Source organism: Dromiciops gliroides, chromosome 2 (assembly GCF_019393635.1).
Source record: "Dromiciops gliroides isolate mDroGli1 chromosome 2, mDroGli1.pri, whole genome shotgun sequence".
Classification (NCBI taxonomy): Eukaryota; Metazoa; Chordata; class Mammalia; order Microbiotheria; family Microbiotheriidae; genus Dromiciops; species Dromiciops gliroides.
The window spans coordinates 604,969,712-604,987,834 of NC_057862.1; the positions used below are offsets into that span (position 1 = coordinate 604,969,712).

The window sequence follows — 18,123 nt, forward strand, 5'->3', positions numbered from 1 at the left end:
TTGAAAACACAAAGAGAAAGGAAATTTTGATAAAGACAAAAGTGTCTGAAAAGACCCCAATATGAATGCAAAAATAACTCCATAACCAACTTATATTAAGTCATGTATAGAAGATGGAAGTAAAAGCAGATAAAGGATGAACACAAAGGTATGACATAGTACTTGTGAGAAGAATGTCAGGGTTGCTAAAGGCTGATAAGGGAAGCTAAAGGTAACAAAAATATTTTTTGTTGTCACTTTAAATATATTGGGGAAAAGAAAATGAAGAAAAGATAAGGAGAATTTTTGTTCAGAGTTAAGTAGTGCCATGATCAACAGATGATAGAGGGACGGGTCAATGATTTACCAAATATTTTGCTTCTGTTATCTTTTCCAAAGAAAATGAACCTATTATAGATGTAATGATTGGAATGACGCCACCTACTGGAGACTTGCTGTGGGAAAGCTCCACCATGAGGAAAATGCCTCAGAGGCATTGTGGCTTTTCTTTGGAGTCAGGAAATGACGTTTGCTCATGGGTGCTGTCTATCAAGGCTACCAGCCAATCAACTTGAGGAGCCTCCTATGGTCTGGGAGGAGACAGGAAGGAGGAAAGGGAGCCTGCGCAGAGAGCGCTGGGGCTTTTTGGCTTCCTGACTTGATGGTGGTGGCGGCAGAGGACTTCACAGGAAATTTGAGGAAAGATAGTAATGCCAGGCTGTTAGAACTCTGTTCTCAATCTTTTTCTTTCTATTTTCCAATAAACCCTTAAAAACCTAAACTCGTTTTATCAGTGATTTTTAGTCAGTTTCCCCCAAAACTGGGGGAACAGACTAGAATCCACATTTAAAATCTTAAATTACACATAGAACAGGATAAAAACATCTGTGATCTGGTATGTGTGAACAGGAAACCAATAGCCAAAGGAAGGAGTAAAAAAAACACCTAACTGCCCTGAATGAATTCAAGTCATCTGGTCCAGACAAACTATACCCTCAGGTAAGGCACTGTCAATGATATATGAAAGGTGTGGAGAACAGGAGGAGGCTGAAGGACAAATACTTTATATCTCCATTCAGACCAAATGGAAGTTGTGGGTGAATTTAAGCTTGGTGTCAGGTTGTATGAACTGATATAAAGTCAAGAGAGCAGAATCAGGAGAACAATTAGTACAATAACTAAAACTTTTATTTTTAAATGGGAGCAGGGGTAGAGAAGGGAGGAAGCAAGGATAGACAGGATGATCCTCTCTCCCAAAAAAGACAACAGAACAGATGGAAAGGCAAAGGGATTACAAGTAGAGCCACGCTGAAATTTACAAGCTAAATTTATTGGAAATTTTTTAAAGCAAGGTATACATAATGGGGATCTGCAGTTTGACAAACAATCCTCTCCTGTTCTTAAATGTATTATGGAAATGCTTGTTTCTGAGGGCTTAAATTCAGGCTAAAAGAAATGCTTTTTCAAAACAACAAAAAAATAGGTAGTTGGAGATGGCTGTCAAAACATTAAGAGGAGAAGAAATTTCCAAGGCTGTTAGCCACAAAAACTACCAGAAAGAACAAAGTCTGTCAGTCAATAAACATTTATTAAGAGCCTGCTATGTGTTAGGAACTGTCCAAAGTGCTGCAGATATAAATAGGAAAAATATATTCCCTGCTATCAAGGAGCTTACAATCTAATGAAGTAAGAAACACAAAAAAGCTGAAAAGTGGGGGACAGAAGAGGGTACCCAGGCAGCACAGGAGTAAGGTGGAAAAGTCCAAAGAAGTTCAAAAGAGTATAAGGAGTTAAAAAATAAAGAGATAGGGGCAGCTAGATGGCACAGTGGATAGAGCACTGGCCCTGGAGTCAGGAGTACCTGAGTTCAAATCCAGCCTCAGACACTTAACACTAGCTGTGTGACCCTGGGCAAGTCACTTAACCCCAATTGCCTCACAAAAAAACCCCAAAACAAACAAACAAACATTAAAGACCTTTTAAAAAAATAAATAAAAAATAAAGAGACGGGTAACCTGGGCCCCCTCCTAAAATAGCGGTTTTGTCTTTCATTGTTACATCTTCAAAGCAGAATACTGATGAAGTATTGAGTACTACGCTGATCAGATCTTGCAAAATAAAGAAATTTCTCAATGCTGAGGTTCCAGGGAGCAAACTGAAGAAATCCAAAGGAGTCCAAAAGAGTGAAGCCTGAACAAAATGAAAAGATTACTGAACTGGTAGTCCTCCTTCAATGGAAGTTTTAGAGTCCATGTACCAAAGATTTTCCTTCCAGGATATGAAAAGAATAGATAACTTTGTTGTTGTTCAGTTGTTTTTCAGTCATGTCCAACTCTTCCTGATTCCATTAGGGGTTTTCTTGGCAAAGATAATGGAATGGTTTGCCATTTCCTTTTCCAGCTCATTTTACATATGGGAAAACTGAGGCAAACGGGGTAAAGTGATTTGCCCAGGGTCACACAGGTATTAAGTGTCTAAGGCCAGATCTGAACTCAGGAAGATGAGCCGTCACCCCTATTTGTTGCCCTGAGCAAATCACTTAACCCTGTTTGCCTCAGTTTCCCCATCTGTAAAATGAGCTGGAAAAGGAAATGGCAAACCACTCCAGTGCCAAGAAAACCCCAAATGGGCTCATGACTGAACAACACAAAGGAACCCTGTAGCTCTAAATTTATCAAACTACTCTATATTACAGCCAAACTGGATTATCACACATTCCCTCAATGAAATCTACAACCTCCTGTCTCCATGCATTTGTACAAGCAATACACTGCCCTCCCCCTTTCCCCGGAATGTATTACTTCCTCATTGCTACCTCTTAGAAACTTCATTTTCCTTCAAAATTTGGTTGTGGCTACCTCCTCTACAAAGCCTTCCCTGAACTACCTATAGTATCTTCCCTCTCTCTTCTTTGGAAAAAGAGACTCCCTTTTTTGCCATTGTATCACTATTATCTAGTAAGCACTTAATGTTTGTTGAACTACATTACTTAATTTGTTAATTCCTACATTACTTAATTTGTTATATGTGAGTACAAAAAATTTTTATTATTATTTTTGGTCATGTGAATTAATTTAAAAGTTTATAAACTAAGGATATAAAAGTCTCTGGACACTATATCTCTCTAAACAGATATTTTATTGAAATAATTATGCATTAGATATATTACAAAACCAGCTCTCTCCCCCTTAAAGTGTATGTCCTTACATAATACTCACTGATAATCAGTTCCCAAATCATTCCACCATACAACCAACTAATACAGTAGATCTCTAAAACTCTATTACTTCTTCCAACTCAGAAAAAGGTTCCTAGAAGCCAGAAGTACCCACTCTTTTCTGAAAATACTTTGAATCTCTACAATAGTTATTTCATCAAGCATTTAAGTATTATCTATAATTTACCAGGCACAGTGCTAGGTATACAAATATAAAAGTGAGACAATCCCTATCCTCAAGGAGCTTAGAGTCTACTAGAGAATGAAATATATTCATAGATAAATCAATACAACAGACCAAATACATGGTGGGGATAGGGAATTAACATGGGAGAAATCAGAAAAGGTCTCTTATAGGTGACACTTGAAGTGAACACTGAAAGCAATGCAACATTTGTTGAATGAATTCCTTGGATAAGCAGGATGGGAAAACTGACAATATTTGGTTTTTGTAACATGGTTTTATTCAAAATAAGATTAATGTGAGTATACAGTAGTAAAGTGCTATACAAACAGAAAGTATTCTTTATAATTTCAAGAACAGATACATCTGGGACTGCTAGGTGGCGCAGTGGATAGAGCACCGGCCCTGGAGTCAGGAAGACCTGAGTTCAAATCCGGCCTCAGACACTTAACACTTACTAGCTGTGTGACCCTGGACAAGTCACTTAACCCCAAGTGCCCTGAAAAAAACAAACAAACAAAAAAAACATACATCTGAACTCAAAAAAATGCATCCAAATACCACTTCCATATAGCTTTGGAATTATTTTCATCACTGTTTCCCCTCCTGGGGTTAGGCAAGAAGTGACTTTATGATTTATCTCATCAAATACAAAAAATGTTGATTTAATTTTGAATTTAAATAGTCTATAAACTAAATCCTTAAAAGACTCATTACAGTGTCTATAGTAAGAGATTACTACATAAACATAGTAGACAATTCGAGTTGGCAAGGCCAGGGTATCACCTTAATTTAATTCCAACAAAGTTTCCAAGCTCTTATTAAAGATAAGGCACTTTTGGGGAAACTAGGTATTGCAGTGGATAGAGCACCAGCCCTGGAGTCATAGGACCTGAGTTCAAATCAGGCCTCAGACACTTGACACTAGCTGTGTGACCCTGGGCAAGTCACTTAACCCCAACTGTCTCACCAAAAAAAAAAAAAAAAAAAGATAAGGCATTTTGCTTGGGAGGAATGGACATACAAATGTGGGGAAAAAAACAACAATCACTAATCTTAATGAGTTTACAATCTAGTAGGGAGAATAAGAATAACAACAGTAAACATCAAGGATCTGTGATTCTACTAAGTGTAAGGGTTCTTTATCTGGTGCCAATGAATTTGTTTTTAAAAATATTTTGATACTTATATTTCAGTTTCCTCTTCTGTAAAGTGGGGATAGAAATAGCGCCTATATTGTGAGGATCAAATAAGATAATAACTGTAAAGCACTTAGTGCAGCACCAGGCACATAGTAAATGCTGTATGTTAGCTACTGTTATTTTATTTTATGCATTTTAAAACATTCTGAGGTCCATGAGCATCAAATTGCCAAAGGGATTCATGGCACACAAAAAAGTTAAGAACCTCTGCATTAGTGTGAAGCAGACACAGCAGAAGGTGTTAAGTAATGGTATCTTCAGGGAAAATATAGGTTTCAATTACTTATAGATGGTAAAAGGGACATATGGAAGATCTCTAAAAGGTGCCCTGGACAGAGACTATATACATTGAACTATCAATAATTATAGTGGGCATTCAAAAGGCTAAGAGGACACCCAATGTTGGGTGAGTCTCTATGCTGTTTCTATGAAATATTAATGTGTTCATGTCACAGAGTATAATAAAGCCTTGGTTAGGCACTTTTGGAGAAAGGACACACAACAAAGATAACATCTCAGATTCACTAAAGTACTTAATAAATGTTTATAAAATGGATCAAAATAGGGGCAGCTAGGTAGAGCAGTGGATAGAGCACTGGCCCTGGAGTCAGGAGGACCTGAGTTCAAATCTAGCCTCAGACACTTAACACTTACTAGCTGTGTGACCCTGGGCAAGTCACTTAACCCCAACTGCCTCACCAAAAAAAAAATTTTTTTTTAAATGGATCAAAATGATGAAAATACAAAAAGAATTAGCAAGAGGAAGGAATTTACCCAGAGAGGGATTTTAGATAAGAAGCAATAGTGCAGGAATTTGGAAAGTAAATTGGAAGAACTTACTAGCCATAAGGCCAGGTAAGTCTCTGCTTTATTTCTTTTGAACATTTTTTTCTTTCACTGGTAAAATTTAAAGCTGTTGACTAATTTTTCAGTAAGAAGAATTAAAATGCAACTTTCCTTAAGACTAATATGACTAAGCAATTCACAATAACTGCCCTTCAAGATTATTTGTTCTAATCAACCTCAAAAATTATGTTGAAAGGAAATTTAAGGTTAAAATAAAATGTTTCATCATGCATATCATATGAAACCAAAAACTTTAAAAATCATATCAAGTTTAGTCATATCATATCCTAGATTATCAAGCAATAACCCTAACTCAGGAGGGTACAGTCCCAATAATTTCAAGTTTTATACCCATATGGACATACAGACCATTTCAAATATACTGTTTCAATCTTCATTCCTAACCTCCATATGCACATTTGTCCCCTCTTAATTATGGAAAGAGGCACACTTGGATAGTGCTTTTTTTTTTCCTTCCAAAATAAATCACTAGCAGCTGGCTAACCTAAAGAAAAAGATGAAGTCAGGTAGGATAAACAATGTAAAACATTGTTCTATTAAAGCACAATGAAATCAACCATTTAAAAAAATATTCCAGGGGCAGCTAGGTGGTGCAGTGGATAGAGCACCGGTCCTGGAGTCAGGAATACCTGAGTTTGAATCTGGCCTCAAACACTTAACACTTACTGGCTGTGTGACCCTAAGCAGGTCACTTAACCCCAATTGCCTCACCAAAAAAAAAAAAAAAATTTCCATCCCTGATCAGTCTATGTATCCATGACTTTCTGCATGGCTAACAGACTATCTACAAGACAATAATTATTCTTGAGGGCAGCTAGGTGGCGCAGTGGGTAAAGCACTGGCCCTGGATTCAGGAGTTCAAAATCGGCCTCAGACACTTGACATTCACTAGCTGTGTGACCCTGGGCAAGTCACTTCACTCTCATTGTTCCACATTAAAAAATATACATATATATATATATATATATATATATATATATATATAAATAATTATTCTTCTGTTTATCTTTTTATGATAAACCATACAATATGGTAAAAATTGGTTATAAAGTAATTCATTATACCCTGGATATTACACTTCAGGCCAGAATGAGTCAACTTATTGGGAAAATGAACTCTGTATAATTCAATATAATGTGGTACTACTGGTGTCTCCTAAAACCCATATTTAACAAGCTTCTAAAACCTCCAACTTTTATGTCACACAGTTAATAACCTAGGTTCCTCAAAGAGAAGGAATCTTCTCTTTCCTCAGCAAAATGCCTTGGGGTAGTGTCATCAAACTTGCTGATATTTAATAATCAATGGGTCATAAACTACAATAAAAGTGTAACCTTTAACATATGAATTGTAACATGAGGAAGGAGTTCATCACTTTTCAGTTTAATTAAACAAGAACTCATTTAAATACCTGATATATCCAAGGCTGGAACATAAATACAAAAATTTCAAAGTTCCTAACTTCAAGAAGCTTACTTTATACTGAGGAATACATGTCAACTGATAAATCAAATATATTCTAAAGGAGAGATCCACTAACAACGAGGGTAATTAGGAAAGGCTTCCCCACAGGATGACATAGAAGAGGCAAGCCTTAAAGGAAATTAGGAATTCTAAAGGATATTTTAATCTTAGAAGTCATAGGAAGCCACTGAAGAGTCTTAAACAGGGAAATAACATGCTTAAAATTAAAACTATGTTTTTGGAAATTTTATTTTGACAACTAGGCAGAGCATAAAATGTAAATGAAAGAAAGTAAGGCCTTGAACTAGAGCAATGGTCCATTTAAGTGGAGCCAGATTCCAGAAGTTGTGAAGACAGAATCAGTAAGACAAGGCAACTAATTAGACAGAGTATATCTGTGTATGTGTCATTGAATGTAAATTCTTTGGAGACAGAGACTGTTTGGGTTCTGTCTTTGTACCATCAGGATCCAGCATGGCTCTTTGCATATGGTAGGTACTAAACAATGCCTTTTGAATTTAACCAAGAGAAACTGGAACTCAAGAAAGAGACTAAGACTAGATATATAGATTTGGGAGTCAGGTGCAAAGAGATAATTATACGCACAGAAGGAGATAAGAAAACCAAGAAAGAAGGCATCTAGAGAGAAGAGGGCCCAGAACAAGAGAATGACAAAAGTCACTAATAGCTAGCCAAGGACACTGAAAAGGAACAGTCAGAAAGGAGGAGACTCTAGAAGGTTGAGAAAAGAGGGTGGTTTATTTTTCATGAGGAGGGGCAATGTACACACCACTTGCCATTGTGGGTGGACAAGTCTGTACCTAACCTTTTTGTCTCTTTCTCCCTTCCTCCCTACTCTTAATACCTTTTCCATCTCTCTTTGTGTCCTACTCTCCTGCTTATGCCCAAGAGAGGAATCCATGAGTAATGCTTAGTTTGTCTGGTGTCACTTAAGACTAAAGGGCTATTCCCTTGCTAGTTTATCAACATTTATAAACATAATGTTTTCCTGAGCCCAGAAACAGATATAAACTAAAACTGTATTATTGATTTTTTTTCCATCTCTTTCTGAGTAAAGGCATAACAGAAGTATTAGAATTGGAAAAGACAGACAGTGCATTCATTCAAGGACAGCAAACATCAAATGAACTCAAAGAAGTTCCTGCTATGGTATGTTACAAAGAACGAGTTAAAACTAGGAGCAGGCAATTCCAGCATAATAGCTCATATTTAGAAGGCGCTTTAAGGTTTACTTAGCATTGTACACATTCTTTATCTTGTTTCATCACATTAGGCATACATATTAAGGTTTTAGATATAAGAGAAACAAAATGATAAGAAGTTCTATGTAGAGATAAGCAACCAAGGGTGCAATGTGAGTGAAAGGCTGAGAGGAAGGGCTAAAATAAAGAGTGCAAAGAACCAAGGACCAGCAGTAGTAAAACCTTAAAGAGCAGACAGACAGAGACTTATTAGAAAAGAAACTGGGCAGCTAGGTGGCGCAGTGGATAAAGCACTGGCCTTGAATTGAGGAGGACCTCAGTTCAAATCCAGCCTCAGACACTTGACACTTACTGTGTGACCCTGGGCAAGTCACTTAACCCTCATTGCCCTGCCTCCCCCCCCCATTCCCCCCCCCCCCCCCCCCCCCCCGCCAAAAAAATTATCATGAAAAGAAACCAAGGCTTCTTTAGGCAATATGTCATTAACCAAAGAGGCAAACTCAGGCTGTCGCCACCATCATAAGCTTTTTATGGCTATGACATGGTGATACACTTATAGTACAAATGAATCTAAAAGCTACATGTTTTTTTTTTAGTGAGGCAATTGGGGTTAAGTGACTTGCCCAGAGTCACACAGCTAGTAAGTGTTAAGTGTCTGAGGCCGGACCTGAACTCAGGTACTCCTGACTCCAGGGCCGGTGCTCTATCCACTGCGCCACCTAGCTGCCCCTAAAAGCTACATTTTTAAAAACTGAAAGAGCATTCCGTATTACTAACATATGATCAGTAAAACCAGAATAATTTCAGCTCAACAGGAGACAAAGTTTGATGATTTTCTAGCAGTCAACTTTAGAGAAATAATGCAGCCAACATTAGAATTTGTATATTCCTGGGGCAGCTAGATGGCGCAGTGGTTAAAGCACCGGCCCTGAATTCAGGAGTACCTGAGTTCAAATCCGGCCTCAGACACTTGACACTTACTAGCTGTGTGACCCTGGGCAAGTCACTTAACCCCCATTGCCTGCAAAAAAAAAAAAAAAAGAATTTGTATATTCCTGACTTCTGCAACTGAGTTTAATCAAATGGACTTCTTACTACCTTTTCTTTTATTATACTATTTTCCTCTTTTAGCTGTTACATATCCTTTGTTCACCTAGGTTCATAACCATGGAGTCATCTTCAAGTGTTTACTCTCCCTCACCCCCCATATCCAATCAATTTTCAAGTCTTGTCAATTCTATCTCCACAGCCCCTCTTGCCTCTTACCTCTTATGTGTATTCACACTGCTAACAGTCCAGGGCCTTATCACCTCTTGCCTGGACTCCTGTATGTCTCCAGTCCACTGTCCATTCACAGCTGCCAATCTGATATTCCTAAAGTACTGGACTCTGCCTACGCCAGTCCTCTACTCAAGGAGCTCAAGTGGTTCTGCTGCCTCTAGGATAAAATACAAATTCCTCATTTGGTACTTAAAGCCCTTCACAATCTAACTCTAGCTAACCTTCCTCGACTTATTGCAAATTAATCCCTTTCAGTAACTCTACATTCCAGGCTAAGTGACCTACTTGGTGTTCCCATACAGGACATTCAATCTTCCACCTCTGCCTTTGCAAATGTTCTGCCTCTAGCTTGGAACATATCCCTCCTCATCCCAGCTTCTTAAACTCCCTGTCTTTCTTCAAGGCTGAACTTAAGTATCACCTTCTTCCAGGCCTAGTCCCCCACTGTTAGTGGCCCTCCCTCCAGCCCTTACCCCAGCCCCCCATCATCCAAACTAGTACCTTCGTGATTATTTTGCATATATTTTGTAATTATATACACATGATTTTCACCTCTCCTTTCTTCTCTTCCTTGTAAGCTCCCTAAGAGCAGGAGTTTAGAACAAATTGTTTTGTCTTTTTATCTCCAACATTTAGCACATTACCTGGCATATACTAGGCCTTAATAAATTTTACCAAAGGAACTTAACTGACTTACAAAGTGCTTTATATAGTGCTTAAAGGTTTAGAAAGTATGTTCTTCTCAACCTCATGAATAAGTACAAAACTTGTTCTCATTTCATATGTAAATAAACCAAAGCATGGAGAATGGAAGTGACTTAACTGTGATCCACAAAATTAATGTTTGATTCTATAATAAAACTGCTACAAAAAGCTTTACCACAAAGACAGGAAACACTAAGGAAAAGGGACACAAGCTGGCTCAATAAATAATCCTAAAAGCGTGTAGAAACAGAAGAGAAACACGAGATTTTAACATGTATGGATATGTGTTACTAAGTAACAAGCACATTATATTCTATTAAATAAAAATAAAAAGAAACCCATCTAGGATGCTGTAATTAAAGGTGGCTAATGTAACTAATAAGCCCAAACACAGCATAAGCTAAGTAAATATTTATTGAATGAATGATTTACACATATATCTAAATCAACTGAAGGAAATGAGAATTGATTCATCAGAATTAATCATGGGATTGTATCATACTTCTTAAAGGATGACTAAAAATCCATTTTTTAATTACTAAATTTTCTTTTTTATTATGAGGGGCAGCACATCATAATGTTAATGAAAGTTAGCCTTGTCAGGAAGACCTGAATGCAAGTCCCACTTCTGACAAAGATTGTGTCACTCTGGACATGTCACATAAATTCTCTGCTCTAGGCAACTCTTTGGGACTTTAAATTGCATTGGCAAAGTGGATAAAAATCCACTTTAACAACATAAGCAAAAAACCTATAAGGGCTTTAAATGTCAAAGAATTTTGTCTAGAATGAAATTTTAAAATAAGAATGAAAAATCAGGAGTCCTTCCAACTAAAAAAAAAAGTAGCTTTAAATGACAGATACAGATGATACTTAAATGATATTCTTTCTTCAAAAAGAAGTACTTAGGACAAGTTCTTTAAGTAGTCCAATTAAAGATAGTCACTTTCATTCTCATTTGGAAAATATTATAAATCAACTCCATAATTCTCTAATCGAGATGAAGTGGTGGTGGCAATCCAGAATAGAAAATAATCCAAACATATTTTATAATTGATTTTGGAATACATTTTACACATGAATACACACAGAGGAAAGGCAGGTCTAGCATCAGAATATCAGCTTTGTCACTCTGTGACCTTGGCTAAGTCACTAGATTGTGAGCTTTAGTTTCTTCATCTGTAAAACTTTAGCACTGAACTGATCATCTCTGAAGTTCAGTTCTAACATGCCGTGAATTTATCTTTAAAATGCTTGTAATTACCTATCTTGCAGTGTTATGAAAAGAAATTAATGTAAAGCATTTAGTATCAATAAAAACCCCTATGCAAAATGTAAATTATTCACACAGGACATTTGCATGTATATATATATATATGTGTGTGTGTGTGTGCATATGAAAATTTTGCTGCATGTGTATATATGTGTTTATATACACATGCAATAAAATTTATATACTCTCATTAATGTTTGCATATTCACCTTCACATTCTGAATAAGTTGTATGCATTCCATAAGCAGGAACTTTCCTGGCAATTGGCTAAGTTTAGCTGAGAAAAAGTACAGAAAAGCACTTTTGCTTCAGATAAGCCTCAAAGTAGAATGCATAAGTATGAATATATTATTGTTCAAGTCATTTTAGGACACTGTTCTATGTGCCAGAACATTCTCCCTAAGAAAAACTAAAGCTAATTTTTAAGTAGGGTATGGAGAACAAAAAATAATCTGCTAATTAATAATTGAAGAAATAGGAAAATGTCCATTGAAAAGCAACCACCAAACCTTTGTGGATAATTTTGTCAGACATAGAAAAAAATCTGTAAACTAACTTTTTCCTCAAAAAAGTTTTACTTTTATAGTATTCAACTAACTTTTTGGTTATTTCTTTATGTTATGCATATATGTTCAAAAAAGCATAATGACTTTCTAGCTTGCTTTGTCTTAGTGAAATTTACAAAATTAATGGCAGGCCATTGATTCTTGTGTACATTTTCTGTTGCCTAATCCAATTTTTAAATGACTGTTTTATAAAAGCAAGATTATTATTATTATTGAGATAAGCTCTTGACGTTACCATCCCCTAGTGTAAGGAGACATTCATTCAACCTCATTTTAGAAATGCTTTCTAGGGTACTCGGCTAGCACCATTTCCCTCCCAGACGTTAATTATTTTACATCAAGCAACTAGAAAAAATGCTTAAACCTATAGCCTTAAAGTAGCAAAATGTGATAAAGTGTCATTCCAAGCACATTTAAACCTATTACGGATTAATTGCTAAGAAGATTTTTTTTAATGTAGGAAGAATACAGTGCAAATGTTAAATTGGGAAGTAGCTGAGCAAGTTACTGAACCCCAGGAGTGTTAGTTATTAGAAAGATGTTCCCATTTGTCACAAAGTGATTTATATAAAGGCAAATGCAAACACATATACAATTTTTAAATAACGAGCGATGGTCTAGCTCTTCAATGAGGAGCTTCTCTGTTGGAGAAGCATGTCCAAGCGTAAAATCCACCTCACGGCACCAAACCCGCCTCTTAAAAGTTTGGGGCATTAACTCAGATTTATGGTTAGACTGTTTCTAAGATGCAGTCTCTAAATGCAGCCCCCTTCCCGGGCACACCAGGGCTTTAGCCGCCCCCCCCCCCCCAAAAGTAACCCTTCAGACAAATGCAGCGCAGAGTCCCCTACACTGACTGCATCCTTCGCCAACCAGGGTCAAACATCCCTTTCTGCTCGCCTTGGCTCTGCAACCTGGAAGGCCAGACTCGAGACTCCCTTCCTCTGCTCATCCAAGCCAGTCAACCCGCCCTCCCTCCCACCCACCACCACTACCACCACTACCACCACCACCACCACTACCACCACCACCATCATCACCACCACCGCGGCCGCTGCGGGCCCGGACCCTCCCCGACCTTCCCGACCCCGCGCTAGGGTCCTGCCTGCCCGGAGTCCCCCGCCAACGTGACCCGTCCAGCGGCCCGGGCCCCCAGCGCCGGGGCAGGCGAGCCCCCCTCCCTGACCCACTGCGCCCGGCCGGCCTCGCTCTCACCTCCTCCCCGTGCCCGGGCACCTCCGGCAATGCCATCCACAAGCCGGCCCGTAAGGACGCCGCGCCGGCCCCAAACCCGCGGTGCGCTCCCGGAGCCGCCCATCCCGGCCCCGGGGGGCCGCGCCGGGAGCGCAGGCGACACACGCCGATGCGCGGGTACTAAAGGGACGCGATCGGAGGCGGCGGCGGCCCCGGAGGGACGAAACCGGCGGCCGTTAGCGGCGGCGGCGGCGACACTAAGGGAAGGAGGCAGCGAGGCCGGGGCCAACGGGCGGCGCGCGGCGAGCGAGAGCGAGACTCACCGGCGGGAGCCCCGGGGGCGCGGGGCGGCCTCCTCTAGGGGCACCTGCGCCCCAGCAGGACCGGTCCAGGAGCCGCGGCCAGGGTGCGGGCGAGTCCGGCTGCCGGCCCCGTCCCGACTTCAGTGACCGCCAGGGCGCCTTCCCGCTTCCTCCTGACGGAGCCTGGGGGCCCCGGCTCCACCGGATACCCCCCTCTTCCTTGGTCACCTCCCCCTCTCCTAAGGCCCCCCACTCCCTCCTCAGCCTTTTCCCCTCCCCCCCAACCCCCACCGGAATGGAAAATACCTCCCGGGGCTGAGGGCGGGGGGGAGGGGCGGGGGGGGCGAGTATGGGAAGGGAGGGAGGATTGCTATGAGGGGCAGCGCGCCTCGGCCAATGGCAGGGGCCACTTTAGAAGGGCGGGACTGTTCCCAGCCAATCGGGAGGCATGAAGGTGAGGGCCGAAGAAGAGACGGAGGGAGGGAGGGGTGGGCGGGCAAGGGAAACGAGGAGGTCCGGCAGCTCGGGCGCGCGCAGTAAGCGGCTGCCATTTTGGAATCGGGCAAGGGGCAGCTGCAGCCTGGTTCGATCCCCGAGAAAAGGGAGGAGCCAATCGCGTTGATGGACGGGATCACGTGAGACTGAGAGGCGGACTCTGGCAAAGTGAAAATGGGAAAGGGGGAGAAAAAAAGGATCGCGAGTCACGTGGCATTAATGAAGTGTCACGTGGTAGGGCGGAGTCTGTCAGCTGGCGAAGGGGTGGGAGGTCAAGCAGAGGTTAGAGATGGGGGAGGGGAGGAATGGCAGTCCCTACCTTGACTCTTCTGTGGAAGGGAAAAGGCAAGGGAAGAAGCGTGTATATAGTCTGTATAGCACCCACTATGTGCCAGGCACTGTGCTAAGCGCTTTTACGGTGATCTCATTTGATCCTGACAGAAGTCCTGGGAGGCAGGTGCTGATATTATCCCCATTTCACAGTTGTGGAAACTGAGGCAGAGGTTAAGTGACCTATCCAGGCTAGACACTTGTACTAGCTGTGTGACCCTGCGCAAATCCCTTAACCCCCACGTCAGTTTTCCCCTCTGTAAAGTGGGGGTGATGATGATAGCACCAGGGTCGTTGTCAGGATCAGATGAGATCCATGTAAAGTGTTTGCACAGTGCCTGACCTAAGGTGGTGGTGGCAGGGCTCAGGCCTTACTGCCTCCAGACCCTGAACTCTACCCCCTCTGGGTCTGGGGCAGAAATGAAAAGTCATCGTATCCAATGGGTGTCAACACCCTTTGGAATCCTACAAACTGACCCAGGGTTGGTCTGGCTCAGCCAAGTCTCCAGACTCCTAAAGGGGCCCATCGGAGATAGAGATTTCCTTACTCCTGCCTGACACCTGCACCCCAGCTGCGCACAAAATGGCCTGTGTGATGTTTGTTGTCCTGCCCCCCACTTTGGGGAAAGGCCAGCAAAGGAGAAATGCCAGGAGAGCAGAGGTCACCTCCTCCTCTGCAGCTCCCATCCCCTGGGTAACGGGGTTCATTCTTGGACCCACCTGGATTTTGCAGCCATCGCCTTGCCAACAACAAATGTAACTGGAAGGCCCGATGTGCCAGGCCAGGAGGACATAGCACCCCGAGGCTGATGGGCCTTATAAGCCACGTGTCACCCCAAGGAAGACTGGAAGAAGAAACCCTGACTCCACTAAACTAGCTGCCCCAACAGGTTGTGGTCTCTCCTTCCCTTAAGAAGAACCATCAATCACTCCTCTGGGCCGCCTGGGTTAGGTAGCGATTGTGCCGGAAGGCAAGAGAATAAATGAAAGAACCGCTGGAATTCCCTTCCAGGCCTAGGAATCCATGGTTCTGTACCTCCCACATGTGGTGGCAGTTGCATGGCAAATATGATTTCACTTCATAATGACATGCTCACATGGGTACTTAAAGTACTCTTTGTTTCTGATGATCATTGAAAAGCCCAAAGAACTCTGGGTAAGTTGCCAGGATAGGCACCACAGGGGAAGGTTGCAGTCCCAGTTTCATTTGTTTCCAGGCCTCTGGGTGTTGTACCCCAACAGGCAAGGAGCTGGTGCCAGTTCCTTTCATATTCATTGTAATTAAGTCCAAGTTCTGGCAAAAAGTAGCACATAATTATGAAGCATTATTATGGTTTTTATTATTATTAGGCACCCAGCTGCCCAACCCAGGAAACCACAATAGTAAAACACTGAGAAGCCAAGCTCTTCTTCCCAGGTGGCATGAATTGATACCAGGTGTATTGGCATGTCATCCTAAAGTGGCACCATTGATCAGATGAGACCTAGAGTCCTCTCTTTTTTGGCAGGACACATTTTCAAATTCATAAAAAAGATAGATGTGAAAGAACGTTTTAATAGCCCTGAAATATTTCCCTTCATTCACATTCCAAATAAAATGTACAAATAAACATAATATGAATTAAAATGAGAAAAGAGCATAGTAGATATCAAACAGAAGAATGGGAATTGAAGGGAAGAGGGATCTCCTTTAGCCATGAGGTTTAACCTCACTGAAGAAGTGGGGGGAATGCCTGAGCTACTCATTAAAGGGAAGGATTTCAGCAAATGGAGAGATAAATCAATGAGCATTTATTAAGAGACTATGGGGGGGGGCACCTAGATGGTGCAGTGGATAGAGCACCGGCCCTGGAGTCAGGAGTACCTGAGTTCAAATCTGGCCTCAGACACTTAACACTTACTAGCTGTATGACTGTGGGCAAGTCACTTAACCCCAATTGCCTCCCTAAAAAAATAATTAATTAATTTTTTAAAAAAAGAGACTATGAATATGGTGAAACTGTCCCTGACCTCCCGGGATGTTCCATTCTAACAAGGAAGACATGATATACCTAAATAAGTAAATATTGAATATTTAAAATCAGTATAATATAGGAATGGGAAGGAGTAGAGAGGCAGCTAGAGGAATCAGTAAAGTTTTCATATGTCTCTTGAGCTGAGTCTTGAGAGAAGCCAAGGATTCTGAAGGATAAAAATGTGGAAGCAGTATGGGGGAGAGTCATCATAAAGGCTTGGCACAGGTAGCTCAGTATGGCTGGATCAAGAGGAGCTGGAGGTTATATCCCAAAGACATTCCCCCAAAGAGAAAAAGACCTATTTGTACAAAAATATTTATAGGGGGCGGCTAGGTGGCGCAGTGGATAAAGCACCAGCCCTGGATTCAGGAGTACCTCAGTTCAAATCCAGCCTCAGACACTTGACACTTACTAGCTGTGTGACCCTGGGCAAGTCACTTAACCCCCATTGCCCTGCAAAACAAAACAAAACAAAACAATTTATAGCAGCATTTTTGTGGTGGCTAAGAATATTGTGCACAGAAACAGCAATATTATTTGATGAAGAACTGTGAAAGACTTAACTATTCTCAATACAATGATCCAAGACAATCCCAAAGGACTATTGATGAAGCATACTATCCACCTCCAAAGAAAAGAACCAATATTGATGGAACACAGAGTAAGGCATGCTATTTTTCACTTTCTTTCATTTTTTTCTCTTATTCAAGTTTTCTTATACAAAATGAGTAATATGGTAATGTTTTACATAATTACACATATATAACCTATATTCAATTGCTTACCACCTCGGGGAAGGGGAGAGGGAGGGAAGGTGGGATAGAATTTGGAACTCAAAACTTTAAATATTTTTTTTAAAGAGGAGCTGGAGGGAAGTAATGTGTTAAGAAGACTTAAAAAGTAGGAAGGAACCAGATTAAGAAGTCCTTTAGGAGGCAGCTAGGTGGAGCAATGGATAAAGCACTGGCCCTGGATTCAGGAGGACCTGAGTTCAAATTCAGCCTCAGACACTTGACACTAGCTGTGTGACCCTGGGCAAGTCATTTAACCCTCATTGCCCAGAAAAAAAAATCCTTTAAATGCCAAACAAAGGAATTTTCTTTTGATCCTGGAGGTAACAGGAAGCCCCTGAAGTTTAACAGATGGGAAACAATGTTCAAATTAATTATGCTTATCAAATTTTAGAGATAGAAAAGAAATCTATCATTTGAGAGATGAAAAAACTGGGACTAAGAGGTTAGGTGACTTCCCCAAGGTCATTCAGATAGCTAGTTGTCAGAATTTAGGACTAAAACCCAAATGCTTCCACTGTCCCCTCTGCCTCTTTTCAAGAGAATAGAATCTTCCCTACCTTTAATTACATATGGTGCTAGTAGTATTTATTTTTTCCTGCTCTGATTTGTGGTTTCACTGGTGTAGGGAATTTCTAAGGAGAAAACACATTTTATCAATGTACAGCAGTTCTTCAACTTTTAGTCTAAGAGAGTTGCCTGGGCACCAAGAATATGTGAAGAAGAGAATGGGTGGGAAGACTGGAGAAATGTGAAAGGACCAGGCTGAGAAGAGAGTTCAATGTCAAGCAGCCCAACACCTGAACCCAGATCTTTCTGTGTTCACCCCCCTGGTCAATGAACTCTAGTTTAAATCAAAGACAGATCCCCTTTTGGAATGACCAGTTCCTCAAAGCCTGTGCTCTTTCTTTCTCTCCAATCTTGCACATTTCTTCTCTCCACACATTCTACACAGCTCAACAATCTTAGTCTATTCGATGTTCCACACATACAACAATCGATCTCTGTTGTCTATACCTTTGCACTGACTATCCC

General features: G+C 40.9%; 1 protein-coding gene across 4 annotated transcripts in view; it reads right to left on the reverse strand.

Annotated features, from left to right (window-relative positions):
• Window positions 1-13,727, reverse strand: part of SOCS5 (suppressor of cytokine signaling 5) — a 67,884-nt gene extending 54,157 nt beyond the window's left edge. For 2 of the 4 annotated variants that reach the window (XM_043986615.1, XM_043986612.1), the window contains exon 1: window positions 13,479-13,727. The gene's annotated coding sequence lies outside the window, so the exon portion shown is untranslated. Of the gene's footprint in view, window positions 1-9,402; window positions 9,482-13,176; window positions 13,367-13,478 lie in introns of those variants that run through there. The other 2 variants (XM_043986613.1, XM_043986614.1) reach the window with 2 other exon arrangements.
• Window positions 13,728-18,123: the final 4,396 nt, after the last annotated feature.